General features: G+C 42.0%; 1 protein-coding gene across 3 annotated transcripts in view; it reads right to left on the bottom strand.

Moving 5' to 3' along the window:
• Positions 1 to 27,286, bottom strand: part of FAR2 (fatty acyl-CoA reductase 2) — a 123,655-nt gene that overhangs the window by 66,516 nt on the left and 29,853 nt on the right. Inside the window, exon 1 of one of the 3 annotated variants that reach the window (XM_032106202.1) lies at positions 23,527 to 23,620. The exons of the other annotated variants lie outside the window; for them this stretch is intronic. The gene's annotated coding sequence lies outside the window, so the exon portion shown is untranslated. Of the gene's footprint in view, positions 1 to 23,526; positions 23,621 to 27,286 lie in introns of those variants that run through there. 3 annotated transcript variants of the gene reach the window in all.

Here is a 27,286-nt window from a genome sequence, read left to right as displayed (position 1 = left end):
TCCTGGCTCTTCCAAATCTGACTGAAGATGAGAAAGCCGCTGAATTGTGGAGAAAAGCCCAATTCAAGTGAGTAATTACAGGCAACTCAGATATTTTAGGCATTAATCGAAGAAGGAAAGCAATCACTGATGCCACGTGAATTTCTGAGTGCAGCATCTTTGCAGCAGCACAAATCTCTCTGATGCTGACTCATCTCCAGCCAGAGCATGAAAAAACCATGAGCCAGGAACCCCACTGAGCCAGGAGTCCCACTGAGCATCTCTGCAGACACAAGTGCACAAGCTGCTCTGATGGTACTGCTGCCTCTCAGAGTCTCCTCTGGATCAAACAGAAAGGACGAGTGACAGCACTGCGTTACAAACAAAGCCGTGATCTTGTGCCACAGGACAAGCAAAGGGAAAGGTGGGAATCCTAATCCTACCAACCTAATACTTCCCTCCTGCAAAAGAAAATCATTGTATCCTCAGTAGAATAGCACAGATGTTCCCCCTCCTGAGAGCAGGTACTACTGAGCTGATATTTAACAGAACAACTGCTACACTGTCCTCATCTTTCACATATTTCAGTGATGCCAAATCTGCATCCAGCTTGCAATGGTGTAATGCAGAGAGTTTGGCTGCTATCAGAGCCAGAATGGTGGGAAGGGAAATGTGGATCTGAACCTCACTGACTGCTGCCACTGCCCACGGCAGCTCCATGGCTGCAGGGGGTCAAGGAGGGACGGCAAAAGGGAGGATGAGCAGTGAAGGTGGACTGGAAGAGGTGAGTATTTCAGTATGGTTTGGATCACTGCCCTACTCAACCAGGACAGCAGCCATTTGAGAAGCTTATCTGTTGAGATACTTGTCTTTTCAACTCAACAGCATAAAATGAAAAAAACCCATTGTTTTGTGCAAGAGCGAAGGACCATATGCCTGCAAATGTACATCTAGATTCAAAAATGGCCTCTCTGGCATCTCCTTGTACTTAGACTGGTTTTGATGAGATTTTTCTTACACAGCTTTATGCAGGGATGTAATTTCCATAAACAAGAGGGTTGGCCTGTCCAGGTGAGTCTTTCAGACATCAAACTAAATGTAATAAACCAGCGTCAACCGAAATTACACTTAACAACAAGCAATAGTTTTTGAAACAAAGCTACAGACAACAAGAGTCCTGTAAGACAAAATAATTCTTGGCCACTTTCTGACAATAAATTTTTAATCTTGGGTGAAAATATCCAATCATACATAAGACAGTTTTCTTTCATCAGGATTCTGGAAGGGTTATAATTAATCTGGAACATGCAGAGAAAGAAAAATTCCTCTTTTGCTTCAGAGAACTTGTATAGCTGAGGTCAGAAAAAGCAATATAAAGTGGTCACAGACTATTTCTGTCTCATCAATTTATTTCTTCAGTCTATTAATTATTTTATGAGTTTTAAATGGACTGAACACTGGGGATGCCTGAACAATACATCTTCATATAATTATTTTCTCTTTTACATTTTGTCCCAGGATGTACTACAGAGACTCTCCAAAGAAGGCAAGTAATTATAATACATAAAAGCAATTATTTCTAATACGTGTTTTTTGCCTGAAAGCATTTGTTGCTAGTTTAATCATCAGAAAACAAAGACACACCGTGCATGCCGGAAATAGCTGAGATCGTGACTTGTTTTACATAATACTGACTTAACTCCTGGCTGCTCAATAACACCAGGAGAAGGTCACTCAGCTCCTTTGATTTCATTTTCTGGGCCCAAACTCACGACCAGGGAAGTTCCACTGCAACGACCAACATTTCAACTGGGATTAATGTGAATTAGCTTAGATTTGAGCCTTCGGATTTAAAATACTTTCTGCACTTTCAGTAATAAGCAACAGTGAATCAGAGCAGAAAATGGCTGTAGTTCAACACTGCACACCATTTGTGACAACAGCGCTGCTGACACAAACAAGCAGAAAGTACCAGCAAGGAGGCATTGAAGTTACATAATGTATTTCCAAAGGTCTTCAGGCACAGAAAGATTTGTGTAGCCTATGAAGTCAGGGAGATTTTACTGATGACAGAAAATGAAGCAAGGAGGATGATAAAAGAACAGAAAAATTAGAAGTTCCTTACACTTTGTTGAACTTCCACTGCTGTTTAACATCACCTAACAGCAACAACAGATAAACCTCCTCTCGTTCAGTTACAGAATTAAAAGGAAGGTCATAATCCACCCTTTGTACAGGCACTATAGAAGCTAATGCAGCATAAAGAAATAAAATCCTGTGATTCAAAGATGGGCACATTTAGAGCCAGACTGAACTGATGATAATCCTCTCTGAGAAAGAGATTTTGCTCCGAGCAATTTACACCAAATATAAATGTTGTTATTAGAAGCCTGAAGGTTACATCACTTTTCTCCAGCTAATACATTTCAAATCATTTTTTGTTTGCCAACAGTAGCAATTCAAATCCATAACAGCATCCCCAAGTAGCAACACGCAAAGAGAAATTCACTGCTCCCATGCAAGGGTTTCCAGGAAACCCTTCCTGCCTTGAAAATCCACACCAGGTTTGCAATCCATTTTAATTTATAGCAATTAAATCTAAAGAGACAGGGAAGTGTGACAGCATAATTAAGAGCTGGAGACAACAAGCAGCGTGCACAGCTGGATCCTGCAAACTGCTGAACAAGACAGGCAGACAGATACAGAAACTCTGGGAATTGTGGCTGCTGGGCCAAAGACCTGCCCCCAGGACAGATGTGGGCAAAAGCTGGAACTTCCACATTGCTTAAGCATTCCCTACACTCTCCTGAGCAGTACAAACTGTTTGACCACCATGAAGGACTAGAGAAGAAAGAAGGAAGCAGAAGGGCCACTAATGCAACACAGCCCAGGAGGAGCCTTTGATTTTTTAATGAAACCTGATAGTCTCACTCAGTCTCACTCTGTTCTCTCCAAAATTAAGGAAAACAAGCCTGTAAACATTTTAGAGTTGAGACGAGGCAATGGTGCTGAGGACATACCTACGTGTCTCATGTGGGATTTCAAAGAACAAATATTTCTCAGGAGCTCAAATATCAATGTATTCTGCCTCAACCCTATTTAATTATTCACTTGGTAAGAACAGCAGCTACCAGAGCCTTCAAAGGTGCAGCTTCTGCAGGCTCCTTTTGCATCACATAGTCCAACATCTGTGCCCACTTTCTTTTTTCGGAGAGCTCTCCCATTTTTTTAGAGCTAGTTGTTGCAAAGCCATTGAGCAGGTTACAGGATCAAAGCATAGATCAGGACTAGAAGAGAGTTTTTGCTTTGCCCCAGCACAATTAAATGCAGACATCTGATCATCCTTTTAAGACTCTTCTTGGTCTTAAAAGCTCTTCTGCAGGCAATCCTTCCCCTTCTTATTTCCCCAATTCACTCTTCACAGACATTTTCCCCTTGCTCTTTCTCCAGTGATCTGTACAACCAGCAGTCCTCTCCCAAAACCCTAAATCAAAATCCCTGCCATACCCACTGCACACCAATCACTCTGCACCCCAGCACTGCAGAAGGGAGGTCTCAGTGAAGTCAAGAGTTAACTCTGCATGATAACAGGCCTGTCTGGCACATTTATTTTATTTTAGACATCTCAGTTGATAACTTCTTATTAGCATGCAGCAGCTAATGTATTAACAAAGATTTTCTGTCCTTTTTCACTACTCGTCCTTGTTCCCCGTCAAAAATAGCGGCACCAGCTTTTATGACATTGTTTTTCCCCTGAAGCAGTTATCAAGCATTGGAACAGGCTTCCCAGGGAAGTGGTGGAGTCACCAACCCTGGAGTTATTTAAAGATGTGTAGATGTGGGATTTGAGGACATGGTTAAGTGGTGGACTTGACAGAGTTAGAAGCTAGAAGAGTTAGAGTTAGAATCATAGAATGGCTTGGGGTGGGACCTTAAGGATCATCCAGTTCCAACCCTCTGCCATGGGCAGGGACACCTTCCACTAGACCAGGTTGCTCAGAGCCCCATCCAGCCTGACCTTGAACACTTTCAAGGATGGGGCAGCCACAGCTCCTCTGGGAAACCTGTGCCAGGGCCTCAGCACCCTCACAGCACCCTATCTTCCTAATATCCCATCTAAACCTACTCTCTGTCAGCCTAAGGCCATTTCCCCTTGTCCTGTCACTATCTACCCATGTGAAAAGTCCCTCTCCAAGCTTCTTGTAGGCCCCCTTCACTCGAAAGTGGCTTTAAGGTCACTCCAGAGCCTTCCCTTCTCCAGGCTGAGGAATCCCAGTTCTCTCAGCCTTTCCTCACAGCAGAGCTGCTCCATTCCTCTGATCATCTTGGTGTCCCTGCTCTGGACTGGCTCCAGCAGCTCCCTGTCCTTCCTGTGCTGGGATTCCAGGGCTGGATGCAGCCCTGCAAGGGGGTCTCAGCAGAGGGGGGCAGAGGGGCAGAATCCCCCCCTTCCCTCCCCTGCTGCCCATGCTGGGGGCTCGGCCCAGCACAGGGGTGGGGTCACTGCCCACTCACACACTGCAGAGACACATCGAGCTCTGCAGCCACCAACAACACCCTCCAGGTCTCTCTCTCCAGTGATCTTTAAGGTCTTTTTCAGCCTAAATGATTCTCTGTCTGAGCCAGTTTAAGATACTCACATACAGTTTGAGGGTAACCAGTGGCTGACGTGTTTTGGTGTTTTTTCTCAAGCCCCACTTTTGGAACAGTCCAACTACCACAGCTGCTCCGAAGGACAGCAGCTGCAGGATTGCCACCTCCCCAGCAATTTCCACATTCCAGCACTCACAGAAGACTATCCCAATAGTGGCCCCAAAAAGGACTGGGTAACTAAAAACTGCGTACATTTCTGTAACAAATGGAAATGAAGTGGTGATTGTTGACAGCAGCAATGCAAATACTTTTGTGATTACAGCAACCACATTCCTCACAAAGGCACTGTCATGACATGAAGAAGAATGGTCTTTACTCAAGATTTAGAGTCAACAGCAATATTGATCCAAGTAAATCAATATCACTGATCATTATCTAGTAAGTAAATCTATGCCATGGAATGATGGAGAGACTGCCTTCCCGAGATTGCCCTTTTTCTACTGCCACTCCATCCAGTGCTCCTGGTCAGGTAAATATCTAAGCACAACGCTCCAAAGTCTTAATGAAATCAAATGAAACCGAATTTCTATGTTTTCGTACGAAAACCTTAAAAAAAAAACCCTGCGGAAAACAACAAAAGAAACTGAGGACAATGTGCAGGAACACAAAGTGATGACCCCCTAATGACCATGCTTTTAAAAAACCAAACAATTATCTAAGCCATGCTACCTTTCTATTTTTACTACTTTTTCCCCACAGCTATGTCCAGTGGAATATGTAAACAGAAAACACAATCCTGTGCAGATTTATCACTATAAATGTGTATTTTTGTTTGTATTAAGCTTCAAAACAAATGCAAAATAATTAATAATTGGCTGAATAGCACAAGCTTAAAGAAAGCAAGACAGCTGTAGGGATTCAAAGATACAACATGTATTTACCATTCCCAGTTTCTAATGACCACAGAGTCCCCGATTCAGTCTGTCTGGATTTCCCAGAGCATAAAGGCTTTTTCACTGGAGACTTTTCTTTAGGAATGAATACATGTGTACTTGTGCAGTGCACGCACAGAAAACTGGGTTTATGTTGAAGACAGAAAACTCTGCCAACTGCTTTCTTCCTTGAGTCTCATCCATTTTTGGATCATCAAGACCATGATGGCAGTGGCCACAGAATACCTCACACTGTGAACTTTTATAAGCTCTAACAGGGTAAATATTACTTTTCCTCTATCCTTCCATAACATCTGAATTTGTTTGTACCTTCCTTTTAAGACAGAGGAAACCACTTATCAGCTGAGAAGCTCTTGACATGTTGTGAGGGAAATGTCTTGATGAGTTCAGATAATACAGTAGCTGTGGTGACTGCACTAAGAAGTTTAGCAGTCCTGTGGCAGCAAGTTGAAATGAAATTTCACACTTTAGATCTCAGATCTAACAGAGTGGACAAAATTACCTTCTGTGTTCAGACATAGATTTAAGGTTAACTAAGTAACAGTAATTATTTTTCTTTCCAATAGGAAGCCAAGCTCAGCAGTCTGAGTAGTTTTATATTGGGGTTTTATTGAGAAGTGCAGTCCAGAACCGTACTCTTGTCTTGGTTGGAGCTGAAAGACAAAAATGCTTGAAATATTTCCCACCAAGAAGAGTCTTAAAAGGATGACCAGATGCATATGAGAGTCTGTACTATTAATTTAATAGCAAAGCATACATATAGACATTTATTTTCAAACCCAAGGATTTAAGATATCCGCAGGCTGGGATTTTTTAACTGAAACCTGAAAGAGAACATTATCAATGGAAAGACCACAGCTTTGCCTTTCCCCTCATCAAAGAAAAAGCATTTATTTTTTTCATTTTCCCTGTATTTCTCTATCTTTCAGGCTTAGAGTATTTGATGGCACCTGGCAAAGTTGTTCTGTCCAAAGCAGGATCAAACCCTTCAGAAGTAGGGAAGAAGTGTGACCAAAGACTATTTGATTCCAGGAAGTCCACAGGGAATTTTACACTGGTTATTGCACACTGCTAGCTGGCTTATTCTGCAGCAAGCCGGGAAATCAGCACCTGTGACCAGCTCTCCAGTAATTCCCTGCATCCCCGTTTGTTGAAGACAATTCTGGCACTACTGGAATCAGAACCATGACACACTGACAGATTTGCTGTTGGAAGTCCTTGGCACTGAGAAGGCAGCACAAGGTGCAGAGACTAGGGCAGCTCCAGCAGCAGACCTGAGGCAGGTCCAGCCTGGTTGCTGCCATGTCATGACTCTCACTGTGCAGATGTGATGGACTGACAAACAGCTCGTTCCTCCTTCGGAAAAGCAAGAAGCCACAGTGAGGAGAACCTAGGAGGCTGCCTCCTCCTACAAGGATCCATAGGTGGAGTGCTGGGAAGGGGCAATGGAGACACTGGTACGGGGCTTGTGGGCTTCTGGACAGAGGATGAGGAAAAGGCAGCAGCAAAAAATTAGACTTTATATGTACAGTGTAGAAAAATTATCAGGTGTAGAAGTTCTTAAGATATGAGCCAGCGAGACAGAAGGCACTTCCCAGATTCCGTGTGTTTCTGCCTCCCATTTCACCTCTCCATTCTGGGTAGACTTTTCCCACTGCTTTGTCTGACTGCCCCTGTCTGGATGCGTTCCCAACCTCTTTAATCCTCAATCTAGTGCTTCTAGCAAGAGAAACATGGAGTTACATCCACAGGTGATCCCTGCTGCTCCTCCTGAGGATGTGGGATAGCTCAGGGACAGGGAATGAAAGCTTAAGAGGTGACATGTGCCCAGAGAGACTACTGGTTTGGCCTTGGCCCCTTCCAACAGCAAATGTTATCCTAAGAGTCTGCAGTTTTCTTTTTCCTTGATATCTCAAGCCCAGCAGGCAGGCCTTCTTCTCTGGAAACTCTGACAGGGAATACAGAAGCAGCCCAGCTAACCCAGAACCTTCAGTAGCCATATGAAAGCAAGCCAGGTATTAATATGAAGCTCCACAGTAGCTTCTAGGATTTCCAGAGTAAAGATAGAGTAAAGCACTGTTTGATCAAAGTGGAAAACTGAAAAAAACCCACTGAGCATGGACAGGGTGAACGTGTCTTGGATGCTGTGATTGCAAAATGTACCTTTGTAAGAAAAAATAAGAGAGCAAAAAAGCAGAGTTTGTAGGACTCTGTGATTAGTATCTGAATCAGTGTGTTTGTGGAGGACTTTCCATTCAGCTTGTACCAGGATGCACCTCACAGTGAACTGAGAATGCCAGTCCAAGAGATCTCCTCACCATGCTACACCCAGAGTTACCCACAGCAGCTTCAAACTTCAAATAGTTCTGAGATCTCTAAACACACGGAGCCAAATTACTCCTGGAAGATATCCTGGCAATCTGCAACACTGATGAAGCAAAAACTGAACTCTTCCAGAAAACAGTTTCCTAAACACCAAGACCGATAGAGGAAAGAAATTAAAAACCACCTATAAGGGTCTCCTCCCATGCTTTGGAAAATTCATCCTTCTCACGGCATTTGCCCATTGGCGTGCTGTGGATAGCTAGCAACGCAGTCTGCTAACACAGGTGCTGACCAAAGCAGGCTTTGGTCAAGCAGGACACAGCTCACCAAGAAATGGGAAATGGACCTAGAGCATCTCACTTCACAGCAGCTGACAGCCACTGCCGTAATATTTTGTAACAGATTTTATAGGTGCAGTTTGCACCTTTAGAAGGTATCAAGAAAACACAGAAGTCATGGTGTTACTTGCACCTAGAAATGTATTAAACACTTCTTTTTCTACCCCCATCAGCTCTTCCCCTATTTGAAACTCAGTTACAAGTAAGCAGAACTCATTCTACTGCAAACATTTTCACAAAATCTTTCACCAGTACCACAGCAATGTTTATCCCTCCCTCATGCTGCTCGAAACGTTTTTAATGCAGTACTGTATTTGTTCAATCCTTGTTTTATACACCTTAATTAATGATCGCTGATATAGCCCAGACGTAAACATGTATTTTATTATTCCCATTATCAGAAACAAGGCCATTCAAGGGGCTGGTAATGAATTAGAGTGAATGATGCAGTGCCAACCAAATACCTTCCTGGTCGTCTTCTGGAGAGTTGTGTTTAATTCCTTGAGATTGTTTAGGTCACACTACAACAGGGATCAGAAGCAACTTCCATTTCACAAGCCAAAGAGCACACCAGCAAGACCATATATGCTGTAAGATACACTGATTTCATCAAAGTCATTGTTACAGTATTACAATTTCATCATTATCGAGTACATATGTTAATTTTAAAACATATTTTGTTGTTGTTGTTCTGGTTCTTGGTGGGTTGTCATTTGCTGTTTGATTTTTTTTGCCATGCAGTTACTCCTCTCACTCAAGAGCAAAAAGACAAAACTGTGGATTCAGGAGGGAAACTGATAATTAGATGCGGAAGAAGCCAAACTAGAAGATCAAAATGATATCCTACCAAATTACATTTTTTCACGAACTGCAAGGAAAATCTACCCCTAAAATCTCCTCGGTTTCTGTGGAAGACAGGCAGCACAGCCTGCAGATTCTTCTGCCCTAAGTCCTCCAAGAAACACAAACATTTACTCTTCAGATAAAGGGAAAAGAGCAGGAAGAGAAAACTAAAGAGAATTCCCTGGAGTTAGTGAAAGCTGCATTAAGGAACTTTCCTCTTCACATCAGCAGCTCTGAATAATGAGGCAGCAGAGAGCTTTGCAGCACTGGGAGCCTTTGAAACACACTTCTCCAGAAAGAAGAGACAATAAAATGTCAATAGAAAATGCCTCTTGGCTGGCACACACTGGCACAGTGAAAACTTTTCCTCCTTTTGCACATAGAGGGACCAATTTTTTTCTTCCCCTCCTCTCCGATACTTAGAAGACAAGCTGATGAGAGATGACAAGGCACATTTACAGAAGTTCAAAAAAAATCCAGCACTGAATAAAACATAAGTGCAGCATCAGAAAAGGATGGTCAGACTGTACCAATGTCATCTAACACATTCTGTGTGCACTGACATTCAAACAGGGAATGGAAAGATGAAATTCCATGATGATTTGGTTCTAAACATCTGAGAAAACTTTGAATTAAGTTTAAAGTACTTGAATAATCCTGTTGTAATCAGTGCCAGATTCAAGCTAGTGTACATGTTTTCCTTACCACACACTTCCTTCTCACCCTTAAGAAGCTCTGCATTCAGAATTTCCATGTTCCTATAGAGAATAAAGTTTTTAAATTACTTTTAAATTTATTTAACAATATCTTAATTATTTGATAAAGAAAAATACCCACAAAGTTTGCAGTGCTGGCTCACCCACCCCTCAATCTCATCTTAGCATGATCTGTAAAATAAAGAATAAATAAAATAAAATAAAATAAAGAAATCCTTCTTATTTCTAGGGAATCCCACACAGTCCTCTTAAAGTCAACTCAGTTTAAATTCTGAATTAATTTTAAACCTGAAAATGAGGTATGTGTGCTGACTTGACAGACCTCAGGAAGCCCAACTCCATGGAACAATCCAATGCCAATCCCTGCAGCCTGTCTAGTGGTAGTGCCACTGGATGGACTACATGTGCCCTGAGAACACACAGGACCACAAGAAGTTGGTATATTAGCATAGCTGCATGGAGCACAAAGAGGTACAGAAATATATATGCCTCCTAATTACTCTCTTTTTTAAGCCTTTTCCATTCTTGTAGGGACACAAAATTGCTATGTACCACAGTGAAGGTATTTAGGACCCATCTAAAAGGCAGGATTTATCCGTATCATTTGAGAAAAAATAACTTATTACTCAATTTTTGATAATAATTTTTTATTTTATTTTTCCAAGAAATGATGCTGTCTTTAACTTTTGTATGACTTCATGACCTTGGAGACAAAGCCCACAGTCTGAAGACAGAAATATCAAGCCAATGTTACTAGTTCTGAAGCACTACCAAGCTGCTTTGGCACTTTTCACTCCATCACACTAAGACATGCAAAGCAGGCACATTCCATCTTAAACCTCTCTGTTTTGTGTATTTTAAATTTTGATATTCAGAACAAGCCACATCTCCCTCTCTTAATTAATTTGCATCACGCAGAAATACAAAAGATCTGCATCTTAAGCCAGGTCTCTTAGCTCCCTGGATCTGTGCAATCACAGGATCAGTCTCAAACCCTGGAGATGCTGTGAAAACAAACACCAAGTGACTTGGTGTAGCAACTAAACTTTTACAAATCCCTGCTTCTCTGAACAGCAGCCAAAAGGCACCGGGTTCTCTTGCTGGTGTCACCACTGAATTATTGTCCACATTCTTCAAGCATGTATTATTCACCTCTAAGCCTTGTGACATCTGCTGGCTATCCCTCCCTTTGGATTTCTTCCTGCTAATTTAGGTCCAGATAAGAGTCCTATTAGGAAGGGCTGACGTGAGGTACACGCGGATTGCCAGGCTGGAAAGTGGCTGCCAAAATACACAACTCAGTTGGGCAGGGACATAATAAGTAGCACGTAGCCCCACTAGGCTTGCCCCAAGAAAGAAAAAACAGCCAAAACATACACTGACCTTGCCAAAGAGCAGTCTTTGAGGCAGGATACTTAGTGCAGTACCGAAATATTTAGTAAAATTAGCACATAGATTAGGGCTCCCACTCAACTACACCTCTTAGGAAAGTAGTAGATGTTAGTACATGGTAGCAGCACCAATATTTTTTCTACAGTTTAATAGCATAAAACAACTTCTCTGTTGTGAGAGCAAAGAAAAAGCAGGAGAGGTGTTTCACTCTGCTCAAAATTTTAGTTCTTGAAATCTCTGTAGCACAAAATGCTATTTTAGGGAAAACATATTTTCCCCCCCACTGGCACTGCAAAACAACCTGAAACTCAGTATATTTGGCTTCCTGAAAATTTTTCCTGGCTGAGTACTCACACCCTACAGAGATTCTCTGTTAAAATGGTTGCCAAGTCTCTTTCTTGACCCCTTTCCAACAGGATGAAAAGAGAAAAAAGGTGGCAGTCATAGAAACAGTAGAACCCAAGGATGCCTGTTTTATCAGAAGGGTGCTTGAAACCACAGTAAACAGTGCATCAAGGTGGCCTTAATTTGCACTGGAAGCCAGTGTAGGTTTTGGGAGATTGCCACCACATCCATCATAGCTTTTGCCACCACATCCCTCCTCTCTGATCTTGTACTTGAATGCATGCCAATAAACCTGGATTATAACAACTGAATGGCAGAGATGTCCTGCAAGAGAGAAAGTCCTTAATAACCAGAAGGGAAAGAAATCATGCCTGAGAATGCAGTGTGAGCCTTTTGACAGAAGGAAGTTTAAGCATAGATACAGGAGGGAGATGGTAGGTGATTTGTGCTGGGAGAAAAAAAATCTTGTTCAGATGATACTTACTCGGGAATTATTTCATCTAGTTGAAACTCCTAGAAACACAGAGGATAAACTAGTTGCTGTCAAGACATACAAGTTGAGGGGCTGAAGAATAAATGCAATACAGTGATCCTGCGTACCCCAACTTCAAATATAGAGAGATCAAGTTTAAGAAGATGGAATGATCTGCTTCTTACAAATTCAACTCAGGCATTTTTGTAGATTTTCACGCCCTTCGGAAAACTTCTGGGTCCAAATTCAGGTTAGAAAGTCACAGTGTTCAGTAGGCCAGAAAGAACATAATGTAAGTCTTTCATAGAACAAGTACATCATCTTAGAAACAGTGACAGAAGATGAAAAATGTTATCTAGTGATCTAGAAGTCAAATGGTGAACTCAAGGGAAAGTAGAAGAATGACACCTTTGCACTGCCAGGCTTCCCAGCTGGCTGTGGGATGCCAGGCTTGCCAGGTGCCAAACACTCCATAAAAGCTATTAGCAGCACTAATCACTGTACAGAACAGCACTGGCCACAGGTGATACTGAAATTCTTAGATCATCTTCACACTACAGTGAAGTTTTCTTATAGCCGGTTGATTCTTTCAGATTTACATCACCTGTAGTTTAACTCCAAGACAGAGGCTGGGCCAATTAATTTACTAAATGGGTACATTCGTAAGCCTTAATTTCACCACTCTTCAAGTCTGACAGCAAGCCTAAGATAATCAATGCAGTGTATTCACAGGATGATGTAAAATCACCCCAATCCTCTGCTGCTCTCTTTTATGAAACTCAAAATGTACTGTGCCTAAACACGGAGGGTTTGGCAGTAGCTTTAAGGTTTTCCAGAAGTTTTTACCTTTAGCAACTCAGGCCACATTTTTCCTGTCCCCTTACACGTGCAGGAAGAAATCTTGTGGGATCATGTTGTGAACTGAACAAATACACCAGACTGATTTATGATGTGGCTTGAGAAAGAGTTGTGTCAGCACTGCTGAGGGTGTTGTGAAGCAGCAGTGGGATGAGAAGCAGGGGCAGGAAAGAGCAAGAATTGGCTGGTCCTGTATCACTGCCAAAGCTTTCCCACAGTGAAACACTGGCCTCTCAGCAGGAACATTTCATCTATCATTTTTCAGCAAGTACTCCAGTTTTACTATTTAACAATCGTTAGTTACAACAACTTTCCCCAGGATTTGTGTGATGCCTCAAATAATTTCAGACTACCTCTCTATCTCCTTGTGGATGTTCTGCCAATACTCTACTAATTCTCCTTCAAAGACCTTCTTTTCTTTCTATTTATAGAATCATAACTTTGTTTAGAATGGAAAAGACCTTTAAGTCCAACTTGCACTTTTGTCTTCCGAACAGGGAAACTTATGGTAGGAACAGATCCTCCATGGCCACAAAGCAAGAAGGAATAAAAGAAATCCCTGAGAGCCACCATCAGCCTTAATCAATCACTTCTATGAGAGAGTCACAGCCAGAAGTGGGAAAGTGAGGACCAAGGATCACTTAAAAGAGAACATCCGAGCCCAACACTGAAGAGAAGGTCTAATACCACTTACAGGGCAAGGATTTAGGAACATGAGTCACCTGAAAATATCAGCTATTACCAAAGTTACAAGCAGTTAGTTTGGTCCAGAAAGTCAGCCAAACTCTCAGAAAACATGGGAACATTTACTGCATAGTGTGGGGATCAGCTAGCCCCTCCTTTCTGTTTGTCATGAGGGAGGTACTGTAAGGTTTGCAGTAGAAGACATTAGGTATTAGGAAATAAAACAGCTCTAAGGACACATGCAGTCATGGCACACCATGAAGCACACAAAAAGAATTGCAACAGCTACAGACAAGTTGACGCTGCAGCCTAGGTGAGCTTTTTGTTTGACAGCTATTTCTAGAAGATGTACCCTGCTCTTTCCACAATGCGTTTAGCGTTTTTCATTTTCAGTTGAATTGAAAGGTAAGTCACTTTATCACAGACCAGCTCCAGCATAGCTCAGGTTTCAGCCTCTGAGAGCAGACCTACTGTGCACAACATAATCTATTAAGACAATTTGACACTGCTTTCCTAATGCCTAGGAAAAACAGCCCCTTTATTCCAGAGTTTATTATATCTTTGTTTTCACTGAAATAGCCTAGTATCATGCTTTCATGTTCTTCTCCACATATCAGAGCGAACAGATCTCAGGCTGTCTTTCCTGTGCCCTATCATAAAGCAAAATCATTCAGTTCAGCAAGAAAGCAGAAGAAACACAGGATAAAAATAAAAATTCCTTTCTCTCCCCATAGGGAATACACTTATCTCAGCAGTATCCAACATATTTTTTCAAAAAGCATTGTAAAGTCCAAGTGAAAATATGTATGTTTTACTCATGCAACTTGCCCTCCCACTTACAAAGGACAATATTGACACAGTCAAGTCATACAAGAAGAGTTTGCTGCTGTTACTGTAAGGACCTTAATCCACAATCCTAAGCAAACAGACTGAGCAGCTTCTAACCTCCTATGGAAACCAGCCTCCCTTGACTACCAGGGCATTGTTGTAGGGAGGAAGGTGGGAGAGAAGGGCATGAAACACCTTGGAAAGAAAGATCAGTGATCTCCACCCTGTGTCTCCCATCTGTTGGCATCAGCACAGGGAACCTCCTCACCCCAAGGCCCAGGAAAGGGCCCTTGTTTCTAACGAGGGTCCCAAGATCTGCTGGAATGCCGGACCACCCAAACACAGCTGTGGATGGAGGGACCAGCCCCGAGCTCCTGGCACTTCATTATTCCCTATCCACTGGAACTTCCATTTCCCCTGCAGGAGTCACTTTAGCCCACAGGCTAAACACTAGTCATGTAACTAATCAAACTAGTCAAGTTTGATTATCTTTGGAGCATGACGCCTCAAATGAGCTAACTGGGGTTTTTTTTCCCCCTGTTATTGTGACTCCTAGGGCAGGTGTTTCATAGACTCTCAATGAAGAGAGAAATTTCTGTGAGCTCCTATGGAGGCCTTTTCTCCCTAAAAAATTACATAAAGAGCATCCCAATTAAATCCTATTCCACATGAATAAATTCCCCTTTCACAGAAGTATCTGTTGCAGAATAACAGCTGATGGCTGCTGTATAGCCAGTGGATGAAGCACACCTGCTGATCTGGAGTTCATCATGGCAAAGCTGAATTAAACATGAGCTTTATAAAGGATTGCATAAATGTCCTGCTTTTCTCTTATTATAAAACCTACTTGTCATCTCAGTAAGCTTCCATAAACGACGTATTTTACTTTCCCTTTTCTACCTAGAACACCACATGTGTCATGGTTTTCCTTTGAGAGCACATACCACCTTCCTCCATTTCTTACACACAACAACACGGAAATGTTCCCCCTTGTCACAACCTACAATCCATTATCACTATCAGTTGTGCCTCTTGACAGGCTGTATCTCCCAACAGAGACACTCTCATGTAAAATCCTGGCGTGTGCTGTGACCTCCACTCTGCCAGAGCCCTCTGGATGCAGAGCAGGAGGTGCATCAATACCACTCACCAGGGCAAAATGCTTGGTCAGTGACCCCAGCTCACAGTGATCAATGAAGAGATCTCTGAATTGCCATTCCCAGGACTCATTCAAAGTGGTGGGGGAAGACAAAATGTCAAGTTGGTCTTCTAAAAAAACCCCCTTACCACCCTTTTCAAAACCAAAATTTTCATAATCCTCCATCTCAGCACAGAAAATACAATTTATATTTTTTATTCCTGTCCAACATAAAGATTAATGCTGAAGTTAGGAGAATTCCCTGAGGGAAGGAAATGCCAAGTTTTAAATCAGCTCTAGTTATTCCTCCTCCTCATTTCTTCTCAATCAGTGCTTGCTATGCCTTCTACTATTAAACTGTTCCTCATATATCTTTCCCAGTCAAATCATTTTGTTTAGAAGCTGTTCTTTAAAAGCTCTCTCTGATTTGCTGACTGTTATCAGAGCGAGATGAGGTACGGAATTACAGTCCTCCCTCACAGGGAAGCATCACAACACCTTTGTCTAAATACATGAAACTTTATTGGGTTCACCTCCATTTCATGTTTCAGCAGCTTGGAGGCTTCTCCTGCCCGTTTACCACAGAGCAGCATCTGCCTTTTTCTCAGCCCTCCTCCTCCCTCCTTCTCACCATCATGCCACAAATGGTGGACTTCATTTTATTACCCTCTGTGAACGCCTAATTTCCTTGGAGTGCCTGTGCAGAAAGTAAAAATTGTTTTAGATTGCTCATAAAATCCACTGCTCATTCCGTCAGTGGGGCATCACGAGTTACAGAGGCTGGAGAATCCTAGGGCAGAACATGCTCCAGGCACTGCACTCTCCTGGCATAGCACAATCATAGAAGGAAAAGCAGTCAGAACTGCAAAGAGAGATTAAGGTAAAAGTCTTCACCTTGGAAGTGAAAAAAAAAACAAAAAACAACCAACCAAAACTTCACGAGCTTTTTAAAACCACTTCAGGTTTCCTGCAACCTAAAGGTCAAATGAAACTCTCCGTTTTTCAAGCTGCTTTAGATCAACTCCACATGGAAGTGTATTTAAAATTGTGTATTTTTATACAGTATGTGAAAGTACTTGAAATAGGTCTTCTTTTTCTAATTATCACTCTTTTGTTTTTTCTCAATTTTACCTTCTGCTCCCCTTTGCTTATGCACTGTGGCAAATCACTTATCATACTACAGTATAATGAAACCCTTGAAAAAATCTGATGAAGTAACAACTGGTTTTGCCCAGTTTGAGGGGAATAAGTCATTATTTGCAAAAATGCCAAACACTGATGCATGAGATGCAAGAAAACCGGGGTTCCATCACTTCTTTGTTTTCTTGCAAAATTACCTAAGTCCTGATGTCCATTCACAGGTATTTGGACAGAAACTGTAACTTCAGTAGAGGAAATTCTCTTAATTTCTGCTACATCTGTGTAGAAAATATGAATCTGCAAGTCTGGGCTCAAGACCTCTCAGGTGCCTGTGTCTCATAGAGGAATCTGAGGCAGCAAAGTGGTACCCCTGGTACAGGAAGATGGGAGTGTAGCACTGGATGGGAAGCATCTAAGGGGCCTGAATGAATTTGCTGATGTCACTGGAAGTAAACAATCTGGTCTTTTGGGAACACCATGGAGACTGAGAACAGACCCATGGATGATAAAAGGCAAATGTCGAGACCATCTTCAGGATGGGCAAGAAGAAAGAAATTTCCAGAGGTGGAAGATGAACCATTCTGTATTTCTGTAATTTTGTGTTTCATATTACTCTGATTGTAACCACATTTCATGGCATTTTTCCTTTGAAAAAGACAAGGAAGAAGAAAACAAACACATAAAAGGGGAAAGGAGAGCTGAACTTCAGTTTCTTTGTTGGGCTGGCATTTAGTTTTGCTTGCTATAAATGATGTGCTGGCCTCTGGCAAATATCCCCAAATACAGGCCTTAAAAACAGCCTTCATTAGCACTAATGAAGATGATGAAAAAAAATTAATCAAAACTCAATACAAATCATCCTGTAGCTTAGGCAAAAGCAACTTAGACATTACAGACATACAAATACAGCTAATTTTTCCATGTCGCTAATTTTTCCAAGCTATATAAAGAACTCTATCCAGAAAGAAATAAAAAGTACTTACAAGACCACTGAGTTTCATGGAGTTATGCAACTTCTTTACAGTGGTTTTTTTTTGGTGTACTAATCGAACACCTAGATTCTGAATATGACAATTCCTGGTTTTGAACAGTAGATTACCATGAAGCCCAATAATTATTTTGGCCAGAAAGGCTTTCCTGAGATGTCTCAGTCTCCTGCCTCAACCTGCTCCCCAGAAAACAATTCCTTTTCATCAAGGGAACACTGCCTGCTTAATGACAACCAAAACCAAGCATTTTTATCTTTCCAGCATTGGGAAAGCCTCCAAATAGCTACTGAATGACTAAAACCAGGGAGTGTCCGAGCAGGGAGACTGATTCAGAAAAAAAGGCTTTGTCTCTGCTCTCTGGAAGCCACAGCCTGTGAGCTGGTTTGCTCTATTCCTTTCGCCCTGGGAGCAGACTTTTACATCTTTTTGAAATGTTGTTTTATCAGAATGAAAACCTCAAATGTAACCTTACCACTCCAGTGATACTTCCATGAAGGTTTCTGTGGGAAGCCAGGATGAGAAGTGGCTCTTTCCCATGCACAGCCAAGTGCTCTTCCTTCTGGCTGCTGCTGTCACTCAAAGTCAGTAATGGGGAGAGCCCAAAATACAAAAAAAAAAAAAAAGAAAAAAAAGACAGCAAAAAAACAATGGAAAGAGACTCCGACTCTCCTTGTTGGACACTCCTCTCTCTGCCCACTGAAAACATGAGGAGCAAGAAGTATTTGGCCCTTAGCTCTGAGGTCTCAAATGCAAGAGCAGAGTGACTATGTAATACTACTTTACTATTACTGACACTAGCCCCAAAAGGGCCAAAAAGTGAAAAGGAAAGAGTACACAAAGTAAGAAATAAATCAGCACCTAGATAAGAGATGAATGAGAGTTTCAAATACATACCATATAAAGAAAAGACTGTTTAATTGAAGATATTCTGGTGTGTCAACAAAACAAAAATAAAAAGGCATTGGTTAGCAAATTGGTTTTTGAGAGGGTGTTTTGAAAAGTTCTTTAAGGGAAAATATTTTCCTGACCACCAAAAGATAAATAAAAATAAATTTTGTCTTTGTTTTGTGAAATATTACTTGTCTCGATCATTCTCTGTCTTTCCATCACACTCATGCTGCTCTGGGCTTTTTTCTCCTCCTCTGCAGATCTCTTTCCCTCTCCTGAGTGCTTTTTCCCTTAGCTCTGAAATATTTCACTTTTAAAATAGATATAGAGGAACTGCTGCTTCCCTAGAGCATTCCCAGAGGCAGCTGTAAAGGACTTTCAAGGCAATGCTGCTTCCTGGGTAATCCGCCTGATCTAGCCTTTTTTTACTTTTCTTCATGAAATCAAACCAGAAAACACGCAATATTTAAAAGCCCTGTGAAGTGGGAAACCTGCATAGCTAAAACTCAGAATTCTTGGGTTCTCTGTAAAAGACTGCAGAGAAATTGTACCATAATATAGCTGCCTGAATAGCTATGGTAGATTTGAATTAATTTACTTTAAAATGTACAAAATGCATCTTTTGCTGCTAAGAAAGTTATTTCATATCACCCTGCAGCTTTTGATTTTCATCCTCTGACTTTCCTACATAAAAGCACAGTTAAAGAATAAGGGACAGTACGTCCATCTACTTTCAGAACTGTTAAAGGTGCAAGGCAGCTGGCAGTATTTATTACAATATGCACTATAATAATTAATTTAACTTCATGATAGGGCTCTTAGTTCAAGAATGGCCTCTGGTAGACTAGACCCAACAACAATACACCCAACAACAACTGGACTCTATTTCTAGTCATTGCACTCTTTCTGGACAACCTTCCACAAAGTCAAACCCAAAAAAGCTTTATGATTTTTACTAACTTCTCCTGCCTTTTATCCTTTTCTAATCCAAGCCATACACAGCAGTTTCCAGCTCACTGCATCACTGTAAGGTAGAGAAATAGTGTTGTATTTTATTTAGATTGCTTAATCTAATAAAAGAGTAAGAACTCTGATCAAAGGAGACAGTCAGAAATCACATGGGGGGAAAAAAGGAGCAGAAAAAATCCACTCTGGTGGATTTCATTCTTCTACAGTGTTCATTCAGTGCTTAGTAATTCAGGCTGGAATGTGGATGCACCTGGGTTTGGGTGCATTCCCTCTGACATAACAGGAACACTGTAAGGCAAGAAACTTCAAGCAAACCATATGCAAAACAATTTTAGTTGCTGCCCAGCTATGAGAAAAACCTTGTTTTTAGCTGCTCAAATAGAGAAACTGAAAGCAGCGGTTGGAGTTGCTGAAGACGCTGAGCAATTGTTGAGTAAAGTTGCTGTGGCAATTAATAAAAATCAGACTGCATCCTGCAGGCTGGAGCTGTGTCAGGGAGGGTGAGGCTGGGTATCAGGGAAAGGTTCTTCCCCCAGAGGGTGCTGGGGCACTGAACAGGCTCCCCAGGGAATGGGCACGGCCCCAAGGCTGCCAGAGCTCCAGGAGCGTTTGGACACCGCTCTCAGGGATGCACAGGGTGGGATTGTTGGGGTGTCTGTGCAGAGCCAGGAGCTGGACTGAATGATCCTTGTGGGTCCCTTCCAACTTCGGATATTCTACAATTCTATGGTTCTAAGGAGGGATTCCAGAGAAAACTGAAGGAGGAACAAATCTGGAGTGAGAAGCAGAGGACAAGGCATTGTTAACCAAGCAGACAGTTTAACACACCAGCTGTGTCCTCCAGGGAACTTGTGAACAGAGTGCAGGAGGCCACATGGTGAGCGGAGAGGAAAAGAGAGGGTGACTACAAGTGCAGCCAGAGCTTGCTGAGTACTAAAAGGAGCTCGTGGGTTAAGGGAGGACAAGTAAAGGCACTGACCTCTGAGGGGTCTTCAGAAAAAAAAGCATTTTTCTGTGCACTCGAAGTACTGATTTTCTAATTGTACCAGAATGACCACTTAAAAGAGCCTGTCCTGCAAACTTAATAAGCTCAAAGGACATCACTAAGCACCCAGCTTCTAAAAGTGTTAGATCTCTTTGGAAGCAGAAAAATGGAAGAGGATGATAATAAGACTCATGACTTTCCACTATTAGGTATGACAATTCTGTAGCTGTAGTGGCTGAGACTTATGTAAACACCTTCTTCCAACTCCAAAACTGAAGCAGCCAAAATTGCCAGTGCAGCTGCACACAGTGTGAACTGGTTTGTCCATTCTTTCTCCAAAACCACAGTTAATTTAGAAAGGTAACAATAGAAATCAGTGTTAAAGTGCAATCTACACTTCATCATTATCATCTGAAACAGGACTTCCTCACCTGTCCTGGTTAAGGCACACTTAAAGCCATCAAAAAAAGCCCTTACCTCCGGCTTCTTGGCTGTTGCTACTCCCAGAGAGCTGGTACACAGATTTCACCGAGCTTAAGAGTGGCAAAAGAAAAATCTGTACATCTTAAAAATAATATTAAAGCACAGTAACACCAGAGTGATGTTTCCTTCAAATCCCTCACGCAGCATCAAATCTGTTCTTAGGCTGCCTCTCTCTTCAGTGAGGGGTGATGGGATGAATTTGGCTGGGCATTGGGAAGGGAAGCTTGCTGCACTGTGCAGAATTAAGCACTGATACTGCATTAAAGCCAGGGAGGGGCAGGAAGCATGGAAGGGTGGGGAACACAGGATACATGCTGAGGAGACACATAACAGACAGAAAATAAGGGTGGTTAACAGCATTCACCTGGAAGCTCAAGAAGGTTGAAAAGCCTGACGTTTACTGTCAGTGAAGCTGCTCTGGAGGCACCAAACTCCACCCAGAGCTAAGCTCCAGGCAGGCCTAGGAACAGTTCTGAGTCAATCAGTCCAACTAATCCAAGCCTAGACTTACAGTTCCTCTAATTCACAAGTCAGAAAGGCATCTATTTAGAAATAAAATTTGCTGGATAACCACTGGCAGAACCTGTACAAGCCTCAGACTGTCTTCACACATGCTGAGGAGCCAGGCTTTTTCTCTGTCACCAAGTATATACTAAAAATACTGGTTTTAATCTTTTGGCAGTGTTAAGGGAACATGTTTTCTTTAAGGCCAGGTTCGTTTATTGTTTTATATGGGAACAGTTAAGTAGGGAGCTCTTTGAAAAACCTGATACAATATAAATATTTAATCCTTAAGTAAATCCTTTGGACCTTGCTCCTCTGCTCTCAAGCTTAGCATCTACCAAAGCCAGCAACAGAAATTACAAAGTTCTGTGCTCATTCCTAAGAAAACAAAGGAACTTCTCCACAGGCCAGGTGTTTAGCAAGCACATTCAAAGAGAGCAATAGACATGCACATCAGCAGAGGTTAAACCCACACACAGACACCCGTGGGATGCAGAGGATGACAGCTGGAGTTAGAATTCACTGCAAGGGTTCGGGTGGCAACAGCATGTTCAAGCAAGTGAGGTACTGCCTTTACAACTACTTTCAGAGACAAAAAAAAAATCAGCTTTTAAAGAAATACATCAAAGGTTGGAAAGCTTAAAAATTGACTTATTTCATAATGGTGCAATATTTATCATTTCAATTTCACTTGAGCATATATTCTCAATCTTTCATTGAACTTTTCTATTCCAAACATCACTACAAAGTAAAATACTCATTACTTCATTAAAATAATCTTCTTGCTGTATCTTGAAAGAGACAGAAATAGAATAAAATCCTATGACAGGCCTGTCACTTTTAATTATTTCATAGTAGGGTGCTTTTTGTATTTCTAATTGATTAAATTAGAACAACAGTAAAAGTAACTTTAAGAAGTTTTCCATTCTCAAAATTATTGATTTCTCTGACATGAAAGTCAGAGCCATTAAACACGGTGATCTAGTTATACACTCCAGTCAGAGGATCTTTCCAAACTTGTTTGTGCAAAGGAACGTCTGTTCCGGCAGGGCGGCTTTCCCCATTTGTTCGTCTGTCTGGCTGCCCTAACAGCTACACTGCCATCCGTCACCTGCCACCAAAGCTGCAAACGACCAGGAAGTTCATGAGGGAAAATTGTTCTTATTTTACAGCTGCTCATTGGCAATTCTCAGCTGTACTGCAAATATCAGCGATGCTTTCTTTCCCAGTCCCCTCCCGAGATTAACGGATGGTAAAATACAGAAAACGCCCCAAATCCTGTCACCAGTGCAGACACTGGTGAAGGACAGCTCCTTCCAACAGAACCAAGGATTCAGGCTGTATCTCCAAGCCACCTGACCATCCTATCACCATCAGAAACACCTCCTCATTTTTTCATAATAGGCTGGAAAAAAAAGGCGTGGATTTGCCTGTTTTCAATTGCAACAGTCATCTAATTGGGAAAGGAATTGAAATCTTTGTTGCCCAAGACAGCTATGTGGTATGGAAGGCATTACCTCCTTCTCTTCATCAAGAGAAGAAGGTAACACCTTCATCTCCCCCCTTGGTCCAGGGGACAGTGGCCTTCCCTCCACGCACGTCTTTGACTCTTCCTGTCAGAGGACGCACTTGTTTTGCCGAGCACCAGCTGCGCTCTTCAGAAATCTGAGGTCACCAAAAATGACTGAATTGCTGCCATTCTCTGCAGTGAATCTCTGCGGTCCCTCCCAGAGCAGGGTAAGGCAAGTCCCGTGTCACTGCATGGGAGTGACCGTCATGTCCACCACTGGGCCACTGGCCAGTTTTAAAATCTTTCACACAAATACAAATTAATTCAATCTGTCCCCTTGCTGCTGGCATTCTTGCCTCTTCTGACTAGATACCTGTAACCTTCCTCCTTCTCTCCCAGCTATCAGGCTTTTTTTATCTGCTTCAGCTCAAAATGTGGTGAGGTGTGGAGCCAAAGCAGCAGGAAGCACGCAGGAGTCCTGGATGACTGCAGAGCTAAGAAGGAAAGCACAAAGCTCTCTGGCACTGAACAATGAATATTCTAAAGTATTTCTAGATTATAGGAAGAAAGGAACAAAGAGAGATAAAAACTGACCTTGCTTCTTCAACTGAATCAGCAGATTGCAGCTAGAGAGGAGGGGCATGTTTGTTTTCAAAACAATAAAAGGCAACTACCATCCTTAATAGCATTCTTCACACAATGCTCTTCTGTCACACACAAAAACCAGATCCTTTGTTTTTACTAATAAAAAAACAAAACAGCAGTGTAAGAAAACAACAGACCAAATCAAAAAAACAATCCCTTCTTCCCACAACACAACAAAAATGCCCAAAGGCAATCCCAACATTGTTAGTGCTCTAAAGACATGATACACTCACCAAAGCAGAACAGACAGAGATGTGTTTACCAAACCCTTTCACTTTTAGCATCCAAACCACCAGCCAAGGGGAGAACATCCTGAAATTACCCTGCAGCAGCAGAGGACTGCAGGGATAACCTGGTCTAACTGTGATCAAGCTGCTTCCAGCACCAGGAGCGCTAAAATCCACTCCAGACAGCACTGTTCCTCAATTAATTAACACTGCTTGTTTAAGCCATGTGCCAGCTGACACTTTGGATGTCCCTTTGAAGCTCTCAGCTCACACGGTGCCACGGCGCTGCCAGACGAGGCGCAGCACACACGTGCCCTTAGCTAACACAACCTCTTGGCCCTCTTTCTTTTAACATCTCCATCTAACAGCAATCTCCTTGAAGAAGGGAAAGGCAGCACCTCACCCAGCAAAAGTAATAGGCTTGGAGCAAACTGATCCCGCTGCTTGCCCGAAGTCAAGCGGAGCAGTGGAGTTGAATGCTGGGGCAGTCATTTTGGATCTGCGTGAAGAAGAACCCTATGTGATTTGAAAGGGAAAACACAAATGTGAATGTTTAGGGCTGCAAAAGACTTCAGAGCTGTGGGCAGTACCTTCGTATTTTGACCATTTTACATTCAGGGCAATGGGTCTTTGCAACAGGGAGACAATTCCTCTTCCTCACGAGGAAGACTCTTAATTTTTAATCAGTCAAACCGTATTTTGACTAGATGAAGCTGTTACAGGATGAAGGTTTCAAATCAGAATTCATGCCTCTGCCTTTTCCTGTGCCTACCTGTTGATTGTCAGCTTGACCTATGCACCAGCAACACCAAAGAGCAGAGTTCTGTGAGGACAGCTCAAAAACCCACTAACACACACCAAAAAAACACCCCAAAACTTGTCAGATTCTGCCAGGAACTTGCCAAGCCAATAAGAGGGAGGGAGGGGGTGGTGTGTGTTTTCTCCTCTTTGCATTGTCAGAACAGATTTTGTCAGCAATTCAGAGAAAGTTTAAATAACAATACTTCTTTTTGCTTTGTCACAACTTTATTTGAATCAATGTTCTGATGAGGAAGAGTGTGTGACTACAGGAGTAAATTCTGCCTACTAGAAGTCTTTCCACATGGGTACCATGGCAATGGGACAGCAACATAAGATTCTCCCAAGGAGAACAAATGCAGCTTGGTTAGGAGAAATGCAACCAGGAGAAAAGATCAAATCCATAGCATTAGTATTATAAGAAATTGCCAAACAATTGAGTTTTACTCAGTGCTGATACTTGAAGGGTTTTGGAAAACCTGCCATTTCCTTTTTCAAAGTCTATGATATTTTTAGATAAATCTGTTAGAATTTTGGTGATTTTCTCATAACAAAATGAAAGGTAGAAGGTTTGTTTCATTTCTGGAATATATACTTAGGGGGAGTTTTCCCATCCTAAAGGCTGCATTCCAGTTGGCAGCAGTGTGAGCAGTGTTAGTGTGTTAAGCCTAAGATAATGTCTATTTACTGTATTATCAAGGGCACGGTGACAAGGGGAAGTAAAGCTTGTCATTACAGGTCAGCTCTCATCCTGAGGGCTCTCCCCAACTTGACTCACCTGGAAACAGGTATCTCAGCTATTGTGTCTGATCTGCTTTTGGCTACAGAGATTAACGAGCTTTGTACCCATTGCAAACTAATACTTCACTGAAACTGACCTAGGACCTTCCTCCTAGATTGGTTCCTTTAACAGGAACCAGTGCTCTCCTAACAACAGAGCAGGAGGAATCCCAAGCAGAAGTGAGAGGGAGATGAAGTTTTGCAAGAAAAAAGAGTGTAGGAGCAGGGAGGCATCTGTGATGCAGGAAGGCACTCTGTAATGAAACATCACTGAGGTGCAGGAAGTGAGACATATGCTCCCACTCCCAGCTGGCTGACAAACGCGTTTCCAGCCCTGAGGCTCAGGACTGTTTCAAAAGGAGCTGGCTGGCTATATAGGAAGCTCTCCTAAGGTGAGAATTTTTCCAGGACTGACCAAAGAACAGAACTGGTGCTCCTTATTACCTGCTAGGATGAGTCAGGTCTACAGGCTTGATTTAATGCAAAACCTGGGCAAATGTGTTTACTCGAGCAGCCACAGCATTGTGCTGGTGTGGAAGGAAGACAGCCCAACACATGATGCTCCCACAAGGCTTGGTATCTGCTCCTCGAGCAGAAACTGAGAAGCAAACCAGAGAAGATCTTAGAGAGTCACAATCTCACTTGCAAAACCAAGACAGAAAAGCACCTAAACTGTCACTGCAATCTCTGTAAAATGAACAAATATTCTCAAAACTATCTTAATTATATGTCATATATAATATGACATATATATATGTCATAGGTTTAGTACTCCAGGGTGATGAGTGGATTTTCAAAAGGACAGAGAACAGTAACTCTTAAAAAGTGAAACAGCTTTGCTTTAAGTATTATCACTTCAGTTTATCACTTGGGGGAAGGTGGGTTGACAACCTGGACAGTTTAACCAGAACAGTTTTCCTCCTCAAATTCAAAGACCAGTGATTTTTGCTCTCTGATTTTTCAGAGATAGCACTGAATTCTATTGGCAAATAATCCTTATCCAACAACTGCACCTTCACCAGTGTAATATGCCCAGAGATGATTTGTTTTATTTTACGTTTCAAAGTATTGTAGAAAACCAACTAATTCTTGCTTAGGAAAGGAAAAGAGAAGGAGAACTTGTATAAGGAGTTTCTTTTTGTTCTGCCCAGCTCCCACCTGCACGCGCAGACAAAATTCAGGAGCAGAACTGCGGAAGCTGGCCCAGAATGAGGGATAGAAATGTTTTCAGCATCTGAGTTGCAATGTGCTACCTCCTCCCCCTCGCCACATGGGTGTGAAAAACCAAAACGTGGAGTAACTGCTCGGGCTCTAGCTTCTCCCTCCCAATCCATAAAGGAATGCAGCCTCTTCATTTATCTCCAGGCTTTTCTTACCTGCCAGCGCATGTGTTGTGGTGTAACAAGGTGGAGGACACTCAATAAATGTGCTATTTTCTGCAATCTTTGCAAAATGCTATCAAGAGCAGGACTCTCCCTTTCTGTATGTCCTATGTCAATTAAACATTCCTTTAACCAATGGGAAATTTAGAAATGATACTATTGCTTCTGCTACTTTAGTTTCTTGGAATAACATGCTTATATTACATATGTGCCTTCAACTCTAGTTTAAGACCATGGAGACTCCAAGGATGCAACCATTTTAGTAATAATTTTAAAAACCCTCTTGATTTCAAAAATATTATTCTTAAGTATTATTAATACAGCCTCAGTGACATTTCCTGCTGCACATAAATAATCAGAGAAAAGAAGGACAAGACTTCCCTTCACTGGAACAAGATGAAGTGCTACAGGTACCTATCTACAGACACTCATTTTGCCTTTTACACTGCAGCCCGTGACTGCACACGCCGCAGAAGACACTCATTTTTCATGTATCTTTCACTGACAGGGCTGTTGAAAGAT

The sequence above is a fragment of the Corvus moneduloides genome, chromosome 4 (genome assembly GCF_009650955.1).
Source record: "Corvus moneduloides isolate bCorMon1 chromosome 4, bCorMon1.pri, whole genome shotgun sequence".
Taxonomy (NCBI): domain Eukaryota; kingdom Metazoa; phylum Chordata; class Aves; order Passeriformes; family Corvidae; genus Corvus; species Corvus moneduloides.
The sequence above is the reverse complement of the archived record's forward strand: the minus strand, read 5'-3'. Positions and strand labels throughout refer to the sequence as shown.